The sequence below is a fragment of the Amblyomma americanum genome, chromosome 2 (assembly GCF_052857255.1).
Source record: "Amblyomma americanum isolate KBUSLIRL-KWMA chromosome 2, ASM5285725v1, whole genome shotgun sequence".
Lineage (NCBI taxonomy): Eukaryota > Metazoa > Arthropoda > Arachnida > Ixodida > Ixodidae > Amblyomma > Amblyomma americanum.
Genome location: NC_135498.1, coordinates 88,349,757 through 88,362,500, shown reverse-complemented (window position 1 = coordinate 88,362,500; position 12,744 = coordinate 88,349,757). Strand labels below are relative to the sequence as shown.

Below are 12,744 nucleotides of genomic sequence, written 5' to 3'. Positions count from 1 at the left end.
TTATGCAATTCCGCTCACATGTCATTGTATCAGATAGGCCAGAGCGGCCGCTGAGTTATGAACGCGAAATGGAATGGCGCGAGATCTCTGACTAAATATATAGGAGAAGCCCTCTTGCGTGCATGTTCGAGCCACGACTGAAAAGAAATAAAATTTTAAGTATAGAAGCAGGGAGCACGTGAACTTTTGGAGGCATCCTACTTTAAGGAGCATTGTGCATACATGAGTGATGCACCTATTTTTCAGTTTACCCCGTAGATAAGGATCTCTCAATGTTTCACCTTTAGACGCACACACGGTCGACTTGCGTTCTGTCATCTGGCGCACGTAAAGAACATATTCAGCTAGTGGTTTCACGTACAGTTTCGCAAGTGTCGATAAAATGCTTAGAAGAAAATTTCTAATCCGGTTATCGCTGTGACAAAAAAGAAGCAGTAGGTGTCGTTAGCAACGCTTTGAGACCGTTATGCGAAGAAAACAAAGCAGCAGAGGAGGAAAACACGCAAAGGAAGTCGAGAAAACCGCAGCAGCGGCCTCGCTCGTTAGGAAGGTCGTTGGCCCCCGCGGCCGCTAACGAGTGTTAAAACAGCCGCAACGCCGCCCGCACGCGCGCGCTCAGCACTATCGCCGCGCTGATCTCGGCGCCTTATCTCTCCCTCCCTTACTCTGCTCGGCGCTCACCGACGACGAATCTTAGCGGAGCGTCCACGCACCACACTTTCCGGGCGCCGAACGCTACGCGGGCGTAGCACATGTTACTGCGCGGCAAGAGAGGAACGCAGGTCAACCCGAGGAGACGAAATCTTGTAAGATCACGGACTCGTGGCTGTCGAGCTGTGCTTGAGAACCGCGCCAGTGTCATTCTTGTGATACTTCCATACCACTCTGAGCGGATACCGCGGAAGCAGGACATATACGAAGGTAGGAAGACACGACTCAGCGCAACTCTGCTGCCTGGCGTCTTTCTGCCTGCTCCTGCGCTAAAGCGTGAGATAAACTCGACTCTGTGCTTTTATTTTCCATACCGTACCACAAAATACCATGCCATTCCCGATGAATGGACAGCTTGCAGCGTTGGTTTTGAGCCATCTTTAATTTAAAACAACGCAATAGACAAAAAGCTAGTGCGCAAAGCGAAACGGAGTCCTTCTGTTCCTCAGTCTTTCTCCCTGCCCTTATAAAAAATTTTTAGACAGCCATGTCTATAGACTGTTGTCTATAAAGTATATAGACTATGTATAGACAAATCCTAGAAATATAGTCTATAGGCAATAGGCAATAGATCGTCTGTAGACAATCTATAGATATATGGCCATACACTTTTAGTATACTTTTTTCTACAGAATATGAATAGACAAGACGAAAAATCTAAAGAAAGGCAATAGATTCTATGAGAAGTCCATAAAGGCTGCCTATAGACCATCTTTATAAGGGTGGGCTGCTGAAACTTGAAGGTAGATCATTCCATAGCTTTAAGGGCACAGGGTAATAAAATCAGAAAAAAAATCGTTTTTTTTTCTTTTGGAATTTTAGAAGTTCAAATCTTTCTACACATGTTCCATGATCGCACTTTCCTCAGAAATCCATATTTACGGCTGAAAAACGCTTTTTCCGAAACCAAGTAGTGAGCGGCCACGCCCCCTTTCAGGATTAACGTCAATTTTTTCAACCAAAACGTCCACCACCTGATTTCAAAACTTGTCTAAAATCAGCAACATATAAAAAATTGTCTGGCAACTATTGTACAGCTCCTCTTTTTTAGCCAAGACAATCCTGAGACGCTTTGCACGTTTTTTCCACGTTTCTGCAACCTTCATGCAGCTGCGTCCGAGTGCTATCCCTTTCGATCAGTATTGTAAATTGTGCCGGTGTTGGTTGCTGCTGATAAGTTGAGATGCCCAGGGCAAAGAAGGCCTTCGTCAGGCGTGAATTTCACGGCAACCGCAACGCTCATCGTGAAAAAGCAAAAGGATGTCCACGACCGAATGAGATCCCGAACGCCGAACGCGCCAGCTCCTCGACATCGAAGCTTTCAAGATTTTCTCTGTGCTTCCAGGAAGAGGATGTGCTACAGAGCAGCAGCCAATATGCCTTAATGGACATGGACGGCATTTGTGCCGCAATTACACAGATTTGTGTGTGCAGAGACTGCGGTGGAAGTGTTGAGCTCATCGAAATTGTGACAAAACGGGTAGGTGTTGCAAGCGTTTACAGTTTGAACTGTGAAGTGTGTAGTGCCGCACAACGATTTGAGACGTCGAAGAAAACTACTTCTGGCCTCTATGAAGCCAACCTCAGGTTAGTGTATGCCTTGAGGTCCATTGGTAAGGGAATGGCTGCAGGAAATATACTCTGTGCTATGCTAAACCTTCCTAAGCCGCCGACAAAGTTTGCGAAATACAATCAAGAGCTTCTAGGTCACATCGAAGCTGCTGCTCAGGAGTCGATGAAAAGGGCAGCTGACGAAGCTGTGCAGCTGAATGAGGGGGATAAAGACATCGCAGTTGCTCTTGATGGAAGCTGGCAGAAGCGAGGCCATACTTCCAATAACGGCATAGTCTCTGCGACCAGTGTAGACTCTGGGAAAGTGCTGGATGTGGAGGTTTTGTCTAAACGTTGTCCAAAGTGCAGCATCAAGGGTACAAACAGTGACCCCCTTCATAGAGAGGTGTGCCAAAGCAACTACCAAGGCACCAGCGGTGGAATGGAAGTCGCAGGAGCACTGAAAATTTTCGGCAGGAGTGAGGAGCTTCACGGCGTTCGATACGTCAAATACCTTGGGGATGGTGACAGCAAGGCTTTTATGGCTGTGAAGGCACAAATGCCATATGGTGATTCCGTTGAAATATCCAAGGTTGAATGCATAGGGCACGTGCAAAAAAGGATGGGCACAAAGTTACGAAGGCTAAAAAAAGGAAACAAAGCAGGAAAACTCTGATGGAAAGAGCCTCTCGGGCCGAGGCCGACTGACTGATGCAGTAATAGACAAGCTCCAGACGTACTATGGTTTGGCCATCAGAAGAAATGTAGGAAACCTGGATGAAATGCGAAAGGCCGTTTGGGCAACCTTCTTCCACTTATCGGCCACAGACGATGACCCATGCCATGGACTTTGCCCAAAGGGACCTGATACGTGGTGTGCCTTCAACAGAAGTCAATCAGAGGGCAAGCCATTTTTCCACAAGGAGAGTTTGCCTGCATCTGTCTTGGAGGCTATCAAACCCATTTATAGGGAGCTATCGAAGGCTGAGCTCCTAGAGAAGTGCCTGCATGGGCGAACTCAAAATGCAAATGAGTCGTTCAACCATGTTGTTTGGGAACGCGCGCCAAAGAATGTGTTTGTTAGGCTTCGGACCCTACGGATGGCAACACTGGATGCTGTTCTTTCATTTAATGATGGTAGCATCGCACGGGCCAACGTTTTGAAGGCGTGTGGATTGAACCCAGGGAGCAACACCATCAAGTGGCTGAGGGAAGCTGACCATAAGCGCATGTACTTTGCGGACCGAGCAACACGACAGCTTACAAAAGAGGCCCGACAGTCAAAACGACAAGCCGAAAAGCGAAAAAATGACGGCGACAGTGACTACGAAGCAGGGGGCTATTAAACCAATTACTATGGAGGCGTTTCTGCGAATAAAAAATGGTTTTTCACATCTTTTTTCTCTTTGCGCTCTATTATCTCAAAACAGTGTTTTTTCTTACAAAGGTACCATTATTTCCAATGCCTTTCAAGACAGACGGCTGATTTTTTTTGCAATCATCTACATAAATGTTGCCAACTACTGAACTAGAATTAAGCAATTTCACTGAGCAGTTATTTTGTTATGAATTTTGAAATGCGCAAAGAAAGGTCAGATTTGTGTACTACCGGCAAAAATTTTATTAAAAATCGAATTTTCAACACATTTCAAATATTCTAGTTCAGTAAAAAGAGCACAAAACTTGGCAAACAATGATATATGTATTATTAGGCTACTGTTATTAGTTGGTGAGAAACATATACCTCAACATGGCCTAAAATGCATGGGAAGTATAGGGCTTACCCTGTGCCGTTAATGTAGAGTTATGACCAACAGTAGCAGGATTGTGGCAATCGATAGCGGCGGATACGCCGACGAATGAGTCACTGTATAGTGTCATAGTCACAGTTCTGCACGACTTGGAGATCTCCCGCTTTCATATATACTCTCACGAGGTGCAAGCTGAGCCCGCAATCACGCGGCCATGCCACAGAGGAAGCAACGCAGTGCTTGAATTTCGTTATGACTTGGGTATTGCGTGCTAGTGAAGCGTGAAATTGCCATCGGGATTGAATGGAGCACGGTTCTCGGGTCAAAATGCACTAATGCGTGAAGTTGTGGAGCTTATCTGGCATACAGGATCGCGGAGCACGCGTTGCAGAGGAACGTTTGCGCGGTGTTTTACCATGTCCACGAATTTTCTACAATGCGGTGCCTTCGGATCAGGGGGGCCATCTTGGCCAAAAACTCTGGCATTCGCCTGCTGACTGAACAGAATGTTGCTGAGGTGGACCTGAGCGGTGAGGGCATTTGGGGCGCGCAGTAGGCGCTCTCACTGGTGGTGGGCTGTGCTGAAGACACACGGATGTCGCTGCTTCTTACTGGGACAGAGCATGGGTCTGGAACTAGAAAAGCGCGCAGAAAGGCAGACACGGACTATAGGGTAAAAACGACTCAAACTGCACATCCCCTTCAGCCCAAGTTTCTCTTCTCGAGGACTCTTCTGGACTCAAGCATGCGGAATCCAGACTAGCAATTCGTCATGGCCAGTGGCGTGGAAAGTTTTACGGTTTATAATTTTCACATCACCAGCAACAGCAGCAGGACTACGCCCACAGCAGGACAATGGTCTCTCCCATACCTCATGAGTTAACCCTGTCCTTTGCCAGCTGCGGCCACCCTTTCCCCGAAGGCTTCTTCATCTCATGCGCACACTTAACATTCTGCCGCCCCCTGCTACGCTTGCCTTCTCCTTCAAGGACCATCGGTTATCTTGCCTTCACAATACATGCCCTGCCCTAGTCCATTTATTCCTCTTGATTTCGACTAGGATGTCATTAAACCGCGTTTGTTCCCATAGCCGCTCTGCCATCATCCTGTCCCTAACATTATACCTATCATTTTGCTGGTTGCGTTATCCTCAGTTTAAGGTCAACACTTTTCGTTAGCCTCCACTTTTCTGCCCAGTAGGTGAGTACCGGTATGATGCAGCTGTTATGTACTTTTCTTTCGGGGAATATTGGGAAACTGCTATTCATCACCTGTGAGAGAGCTTGCTAGATGCACTCCACCCATTTTTATTTTTCTATTTATTTCACTTGTCGTGGTCCGCATCTGCGGAGAATACCTGCCCTAAGCAGATGTATTCCCTTACCATTTTCTATGTCTCGCTGCCTGTTGTAAACCGTTGTTCTTATCAGACTGAACATTACTTTCGATTCGTCATATTAATTTTGGGATAATTTGTTCTACTTTGCTTGTGTAAGTCCTCGATCGTTGTTTGCAGTGCGTTCCCTGATGTACTTAGCAGATCAGTCTCATCGACAAACCGAATATTGCTGAAGTATTCTTAATTAACTTTTATCTCCAACTCCTTAAAATCCAGTTCCCTCAATAGCTCGTATAAACACATGGATAGTATTGTTATACTTGGCATGTTGTGGAAATTGATCACTGCCGGTCCTCGGAGGAGACGGGGTTTGGTTAGGCGCCCGACACGTTGCAGTAGGGAGGCGTAGGCAAACCTTTTCACACAAAAAGAGTACAGTCTATTTACAACTATTTGCAGCTTTTGCACCCATCGACCAGGGTGGTCGCTGTCATCTCAAAAGATCGGGAACGTCAGACAGGAATTCATCCCTACGAAACTCTGTCAGCCTTACTGACCTAACTCGCGCGACGCATAGCGGCTCCTCATTCTTCGGAACATGGCCAGCGCAAAGCTTGATCCTGTCCTCTCTCTCGACTACGGCTCTCGACCAAGCGTCCGTGTCCAAGTCAACACTTTTTGGCGCTAAAGCGCCTCCTTAAATCAGTTTTGCAGCATTCTGGGGACAATTATAGTGACCAATCAGAAATGACTTTCTTAGAGCCAAGTGAAGAATTTTCTCTTAAATTGAAAGGACCAATGGCCCGCCAGTGCCCATGAACTTGTTTACTCGCGAGAACCGCGTGCATTCCTAGAAGTCGATCGTGCTTTTCCGCTTTTCCACAAACTGCCAAAACAGCACTGACGCGACAGCAAAATACACACAAGCACAACTTCCACCAGCCGGCTCAAAACACAGATACATGGTGGAATCCCCGCTGGCCACAAGAAGAGCAAAACAAAGCTCCTTAACTGCCTTCCAGCAGCGCGTATGCTCGCTCGCACACCCAGCGGGGGGGAGGGGGGGGGGGGGGGGCGCCAGTAGCCTTCCATGCGAGCTTCATTCTTCAAACGTTCTGAAGGCTTTCTTTGGAACTGTTCGACAACGCGGTTCGAAAAAGCCATAAAACTGAGCCCAGACAATGCGCTGGAATGCGCGATGCGCGCGCACACTCAGCGGGCCGGGCCCCATTGTGGCGCCCCTAGCTTCCGTTGCTGCTTTTACTTTATGGCTCGACAGCCGTCTGCAAGCAGCATTTGTACTGTTTGTTTTGGTCGGGCAGTCGGCGCCGTGGTGGGGTCGTGCAGCGCGACGAGCCACTCAGAAGATCTGAAGACAAGGACCAAGTCAAAGGCGTCCAGTTGTGAGAAGAGAGCGACCTACTGCCCGTCCTCCGGCAAACTTCACTCCTCCCCACGAAGGCTGTTGTGGGTTCACTTGCTGTACGCGCCACAAATACTCTGCACTGTCATCAGACGACGCCCCAAGACTAAACGGCGATCACCGCCATGTACCCACGACCGCAGGAAGCAAAAATCAAGCATGCGTACAAAGGCAGCATCTTGGCATGCCCCTTAATCATATAAATGAGACACTGGATGCACGGGCAAACCATAAAACATAAAAAGTAGAGAAAAGTCGTTCAAATCTTCAAGTGCAAGTAAAATTTCACAAAACAATGCCCGTAGTCACTTCAGAACAAAAAAAACGACAGCAAAATGCCGCACAACTCGATTTCGTCCGTGCCAAATACCTCTGAACCTGAGACAATTCAGGTACAGTTCCCCCCACTCCCACCTAATTTTGCGCGTGCTCGAGTCTGTCGTGCCAATCTCGGCACATGCTACAAATGATATATACATCTAGAACGACCACTGTCGATACTACTTTCCATCTGCTTGCCCCAAAAGCATACCAACACAATTTCTATCTGTCCCCAGCATCAACACAGTCACTTCGCAGGGAAATTTGTCTTGCAGGAGACCTCGACAGCCGTTGTGGTTTCTTTGCGGTTGTGGCATTTCGTAGCACCGCACGAGGGCGACAGTTCCATTCCTGGCTACGACGTCAACATCTCTTCCAAGACGGATTGAAAAAAAAATTCATTTATTATTAGTCATAATAAACAACCAACAAAACGCGCAGTACTCAAGTGACGCTGCACGCTACCAAACTGCAGGCAGGAAAGTCAAGAGGGTTCAAAGCGATTTCTGAGCGCTACAAAGCGACGTAGACACAAAATCCCTGGATAAGAAGAGTGCTGGTAATGGCGGAGTAATTAAAGGGCGGCGCAGGCTGTTCTCGCAACAATATCACACCTAAAAACAGGAGAGGTGCTCCGAACTGTTCTTGCTTATAATGCGAGTTGTGTCTGTGCTTCGGTCGGAGTGCTGCGAAAGCTAGTCACTCGCAAATCTTGCTGCAGCTGGAGGGCATAAGCGACCTTCTGACGCCCATCAGGCGCCAACACGCACAGATCTAGGTCCCACGAGAAAGGCAGAATTAGCATTTCTCACTGCTCTTATCACTAAGCACTCGGGGCACGTCCCTCGAACAAGCGTGGCGCTAACCTCGCCTATATGACTTCTTGCAGGTACATTGCGCACACAGGCGTGTCGTATGTTGCACGCCTTGACGCATAGCTTACCGCTGTCCTCTCTTCCCTTCCCCATTTCTATTCCTGGCACGCCGAGCTGCTTGCGGCAGCATATCATTGCCCACGGCGCGAGGGGCATGGGCTCGCTCGAAAGTACGGCCCCATGAAATGCCTGCAAAGCATGTCGACGGAAAACGCCAAGCACAAAGAGAGGGAATCACTGTTGCGCAATGTTAAGCAGGCGGCCGCTGTCTTGTTGGGCCAGCTCTAACGCCAGTCATACACGCCAGGGAGATGGGTGGCGAAAAGGGGGGGGTATTGAATATCGAGCAGGTACAAGAAGCGACAGTGTTCGAACTTTGAGCAAAAGGAAGACAAATGAAGGGACGCCGGCTCGTATAACAACCTGCTAGCGCTTAAATACGGCCGTGAAACGGCGCTTACCCTCAAAATCACTTCTGATCCGCATGCGCAGTATCGGTCGGTCGAACGCAAAGTGCCCGTTACTACTTACATACAGTTACACGACGAATAGGCTTGCAGAACCACAGAGTTTTATTGAACGGATTTATTTTGTCTGGTGGTATTTTCTTTCTGCTTTTTTTTTTACTTGTAGCTGAGAAGTTGCCTGAACCTACCCTACGGAGATATCGCAGGCGACCGAGTAATCCTGGCTGCCCAAGAACAGCTACAAGTGCATGATTTACTCCTTAAAGGAGACTCCACGTGCAAGTTAGCCACATAGCTGATGCTATAACGAGACAATCACACCTGCAAGCTGGCATAATTTATTCGTTTCAGCTGCATTACAAAACGAGACGCGAAATCTCAAGTTATGACTATTACAAAAAACGTATAAAACGAAATACATAACGCAGAATACATAAGAGATTGCAGAGCATCCTCTGCGTGGGTGTAGCCTTCCCGGCGACCTAGGTTGTCATGAGGAGGTCGCCCTAGTGAGAACCCCAGTTAGCGTTGCATTGACTTTTGTGGTCACTGGTCTGAACTTCCTTTACATCCAGATCGCAAGCCCCACCTTTGTCATTCATTCCAGCAGTCCTGCCCCGGAGGCGACGTTAAACATGCTTATGGTGAACGCCCTGGTGCTTCGGTTAGCGCGTGAAGCTTAAGCATCCACCCAAATCGTCCAGCATAGTGAGAGACTATTAATGGTTACGGAAGAGAAATGCCTGGTAGTTAACCTGTCATGCTGCTCAAGATGACCGAGAAGAAAAAAGGTGAAACGGAAATCAATCATACACAAAACACTCGCACTCACAAACACACAGGGTTTCAAAGGGTGCGCATCAAACCCGTGTCCTTCTGATCAATTTGTAGGGGCTCTCGACTTGAGCATAAGACTTGACCATCTGGACAAATTGCCCCCGACGTCTGCGTGGGGTTTAAGTTCCTGAAAATGGCGTGTACGTCTTTCTGTGAGCTGTATTATCAGGACACACCTGCAAGAAGATGACAAAAACATTTACGTAGAAGATGACCCGCCATATTCTGGCTCTCATTCAGTGTATTAATAGTTCTCTAGTGTAGACGGGAAGCCGAGTTCCAGTTGGCGGCCACTTTCACACGAAGAAAACTATCGGGGCCCCCAACGGTGTACCTGCACTGCTTCTCAGTGAACATGATGAATGGCTGCCCTCCCGTTTTGTCATTAACTTTCCATAAAAACACGTCCTATACCATAATGCTAGTGTTGCGCCGATGATCTGTTCAGTTACCGCGCAGCTACAGAGACCCGAGAAGGCAGAAACAGGGGTACAAAAACTAAGACCATCAAAACACAGCCGCACTGAAAGCTGTTTTCGCAGGCTTATCTCAGTCTAATAAGGGAGTGATTACTCACTGGCATCCACCCTAGCGCAGGCATACGGCTACAAAGGAAAGCTACACAGCTTCGTCAGAGAAAAATTCGTCGTGGGCCGAGGCTCGAACCGGGGTCACCGCTTCATCAGAGCAGTCACTCTACGAATTGAGCTAACCGGGACGGCTAGCATATGCAGAATCAGATCGAAATGATCAATCAAGCGTTTAGAATTCCACAAGGGGGTATATATTTGTAATAAGATTAATTACACATTGGTATCCACCAAAGCGCAAGCCATATGGCTACAAAGGAAAGCTAGTTCCCCCGTTTAGCGTAGTCGTAGTCGTGGTTGTAGGTGTCCCATCCGCATATGCCCTCCACGCCTCCTTCTCTGTGCCGGCGGAGAAGGTGATAGTGGCCAAGTTAATGCCAGCCGACAGGTCCGTGCACTTTCCTTCAGACGCGCTGTGGGAAGGCCCTGGATGCAGCCGAAGAGTTCAGCGGCCGAAGCCAAGTACGCAGGATCAAACTACAGACTCCGTGGCCGCGTTTCGATGGAGGCGAAATGCAAGAGACGCCCGTGTCCTGTGCGATGTCAGTGTACGTTAAACAACACAAGGTTGTCGGCCTTAATCCGGACCCTTCCATTATGATACCTCTCTCTCCTCCTCTTTTTTTCACTCTCTCCTTCATTCCTTCTCTCAAGGCGCGGTTGAGGTGACCAACAAGTAATGAGAAAGTTGCTGTGCACTTTCCTTTTCTGAAAACTGATTTAATATTATTTAATATTATCATGCGTAGTGTCGCGCTCCGAACGTTGCCCGCGGGCGGCATGCCAGAGCCACAAACGTACGGCGGATAAAAAAAAAGGAGAAGTATGGGGCGATAGCGTAGTGGGTTAGGCATTCCATTATAAGCAGTTTGACACCTTTGAACGCATTTTTCAATTTTTTTCAATTGTCTCAAATAATTAACTGATCTGTTACACGCTGTAAATTTTCTTAATTAACATCATCAAACATTGGCTTTTAATTTTGAGCGTTTTGACACCTTTGAAGCTCCCTTTTCTATTTTTTCATTTCTTTAATTCATTAATTAATTACAATAATTATTAACTCGTCATCGCCTATCACACACCAGTCAGTCATCAGTCACTAGAACCACAAATTACCATGACACAAATTTTTTCACGCAGCCCCGGATTATTTCCGACATGCGGTGCCGACGGCTTTTCGACCGAGCGAGCTGTAACACCGTCGCGCAAAAAGCGAATGCTATCGGGCAGGTACCTGCAAAAGCGCCGGGCGGCGAGATGCTCAGGTAAGTGCCCACACATTTTGCGCATAAAAACGTTACTGCAGAGACCCGCATTGGAGAATGCGAAAGCATTTACGCCTCCTGGGCTCTCGTCGCCTCTTTTTATTTATTTATGAATACTGTCAACCCTCATCTGAGGGTCATTACAGGGAGGGAAAATGGGGAAAAAAGAAAGAATGCGCATATATACACAAGAATGAACAAGCCTCTTCGAGCATTCAAAAAAAGAGAATTCAATACGCAACACAAATCACACCGCCGTACAGCCGCCTGCTATAAAAAAGGAATATTGGACAGCCAGTTACGCGCACATCCACAGGAATTCCATGCCTGGACAGAGTCGCCAAATGCATTCACGAATGCCGCTGCATCTGCAGACGCAGCAACATGAGCGGGCAGTTTATTCCAGCGCTCAGTGCACCGCTTCCCTGCATATAGATGATATACAGACCCCCTCCTTCGCACTTGGTAGCATTGGCACTCCCCACGAGGCAGTGTTATCACCCTTCTTCTTCAAACCCAGCCTCATTCCCCTGGCGAAAGCTCTCGGCCGCATCCCGCACTTGGGGCACACACTTTACGCGGATGATATAACGGTCTGGACCGCATACGGCTCGGATGGAGACATAGAATCAACCCTTGAGGAAGCAGCTACAGCTAACGCTACCCACGCGGCGAACATTGGCCTTGAAGGCTACCCCAAAAAGTCAGCACTCCTTATAATTCGGCCGCGGCGCGTCCCTACCGCCCCCATCACGGTTTATCTGCATGACACTCCCATACCACAAACACCTACTCTCCGCATTCTTGGACAGCATTTACTGGACACGGGGAAAACAACATTACGCTGAACGCACTAAAACAGTCAACTTACTCCGTCATCCATCCTCTCAGAAGGGTTTCACACTCAGGAGTCGGTCTAGACGAAGCAGACAATCTCAAGTTGCGGCATGCCTTTGAGCTTAGTCGCATTCTCTACGCCTCTCCTTACCTGAACCTCTCCTGTGCGGATAAAGATAAAATCAAAGCTCTAATTCTCCTGGCTACCAAAGCAGCATTCAACCTACCAAAAAGCAGTAGCACGGAGAGGCTCTTAAAATTAAGAATGTACAACAGTATACAGGAACTTAATTATAGAGGCACATCGACATACACAGTACCTTCGTCTGGCTGGCACGGAAACAGTGATGCATATATTGGACTATCTGGGAATTCGCATACCCGCACACGCTACAAACTGAATCTCTCTCCCTCGCGCCATGCGCGCCGCCTTTATCATCAAGCCCCTTCCAAAGAATGTCCACCCAGAATACCATCAATCCCGGCGAGTCGCGCGAGTCAAAGCTCTCCATAACAAATAAGGCACTTCAGAGGATGTGCGCTGGGTGGACGCCGCCTGTGGTCCACACCGTTCAGTAGCTGTGGCTTACCATCCAGCAGCCCACCCCCTCACCAACTTCATAGACCCCTCCTGCACTCCGGAAGAACCAGAGGAAGCTGCTATAGCATTAGCCATCGCCCAAACCAATGCGGCTTGTATAGTTAGCGATTCCAAAACAGCCATTCTTAACTTCGCCCGCGGACGCGTCCATCCCCTCGCATGCCAGATATTCA

General features: G+C 48.1%; 1 long non-coding RNA gene across 1 annotated transcript in view; it reads left to right on the top strand.

The window, feature by feature from the left end:
• The first annotated feature begins 744 nt into the window (after positions 1-744).
• LOC144118781 (uncharacterized) overlaps positions 745-12,744 on the top strand; it is a 12,565-nt gene continuing 565 nt past the window's right edge. The window contains exons 1-2 of the long non-coding RNA XR_013312139.1: positions 745-921; positions 11,009-11,133. This is a non-coding gene — a long non-coding RNA (uncharacterized LOC144118781). The remainder of the gene's footprint in view (positions 922-11,008; positions 11,134-12,744) is intronic.